Below are 1,906 nucleotides of genomic sequence, written 5' to 3' on the forward strand. Positions count from 1 at the left end.
GGCCACAGGCCAGCCAAGCACTGAACGCTTTAGACAACACCTAGAGAGGAGGCACAGTTGTGGCCAGGCCCAGCTTCTGCCATACCCTCCCTGGCTCCACTAGTCTGGTTGTTACATAAAGCTCCTTATATAACCAGGGCAAAGGCGGAAAGCCCCATGCAAGTCAAAACAACCCTACATGGGGGCAGGAAGCCGAGATGGACAAACACATTCCGGAAAGTGGTGACCCACGGCTAAGTGACCGCAGGGTCACTACCAAGAAAGGCACAGGACACGCACTGGGTGAGAAAGTGATTAGACAGGTACACAAATGGATACACGGATAGGCAGAGGCTGGTGGTCAGAGCAGCCTGCAGTGAGTGGGCTGAATATCTGACCTGCTAGGATTTGCTGTGCCCCGTGCCTGTGCCCCTCTGCTTCTGTACCACTGTCCTACCTCACACCAGGCCCAAAAGGCTGGGGAAATCTTGTCCTATAGCTCCACTGAGAGGGAGAGCTGCCCCCTGTCCTTTCTGGCCCCTCCTATTGACTTGGTGGTTGGCCTTAAAGGGACATCAGACTGCATAGGGCTACACTGTGACCTGGCTCCAGATTCTGGATCCTTCATCACAGCCTTCCTCCCAGAGTTATTGCCTCTCTTCAGCCTTTTCTTCTAAGAACTCCTCCTTAGATTCTGAGTCCAGGGTGTTCCAGTATGAAAAGCCCAGACAGCATCTCACCCATCTGCAAAAGCCCTTTTCCCAAGTCAGCTCCATCCTCTTGGATTCCCCTGGCTAGCTTATGGGGCCCTAGACTTCAAGTGTCCAGCCACTGTCCTGAACAGGAGGAAATCAGGATCCTGAGGAGGGTGTGTTGTTTGCCTCTGTGTTCTGGTAAGCACTGCCCTCAGCCTTAGCAAGTGCCCGAAAGCAGCTGTTCTCTCTCCACCCACCTTCCAGACACAGGCTTGTCTAACCCAGCCTGGCTATCCGTACTGGCCCCACTCTGTCCTCATATGCTGTGTGTCCTGCCCCTTCTTTGGGGTCCTGGTAAAGGTGAGGTGCATGCCAGGTGCTTTATAGTTCTTTCTTAGGGTAGAGTTTTAGCTGGGGTGGTACCCAAAGGTGACATAGATGCTCTTAACTTACCCAGCCCACTTACCAGGAGGCCTTGGAGGAGCTGTTTCTGGGAAGGTACTCAGGCAGGCACACAGAGGCGGGGCCCCAGCAGGAGCCTCCCACACTCTCCCTTCTGTGAGTGGATGGAAGCCTGGAAACAGTTATCTCCCACAGGTGGCTATCTGAGGGATGCTCACAGGCGTCCTGAAAATAACGCAAAAGGCAGGAGTACTCACGAGGACTCCAAAAGGCGCCCCTTATCTCTGTCACCATGGAGGGGTGTGGGACTCTTTAGGTGCCAGTCCTGACCAAGGAAATGAGAGGGATCTTTCGCATGACAGATGTCGCTGTGGTGTGACCAGCAGACCTATTTGTTCTCAAATAGCACCTACCTATCTTCCTGGGTCCTGAAGTCCAGCCCTGAATCCTACTCCTGGGACACAGGCTCAGATGCCATGTGCCTCACCTGCTTGGTCCTGGAGCCTGTCTCTTGCTGTGTCTCCTCCTGCCAGACTCTGCCTGGGATCTTGTGTACTTTATTCCCTATGTATTAATTCATCACCGTTGGCCAGTCTTTTGAGTGTTTTGGCTATAGCCTCCGCCAACATTCTCAACTTCTCATTGTTGGGTTTAGACCACTCACCCCTTACGTAATTGCTGCACAGCGGACTCTGGTCCACTTCTTGATCACTTGATTCTTTTTTTTTTTTTTCCTACCCCTTGTTTAAATATTTCCTCATGTTCCCTACTGGCCTTTGCCTAAGTCTCCTCTTTCTTTCATCCTTTTAGGGGTTTCTCAGAGGGTGTGT

Source organism: Acomys minous (genome assembly GCF_964271855.1).
Source record: "Acomys minous genome assembly, chromosome: 13".
NCBI classification, from domain to species: Eukaryota; Metazoa; Chordata; class Mammalia; order Rodentia; family Muridae; genus Acomys; species Acomys minous.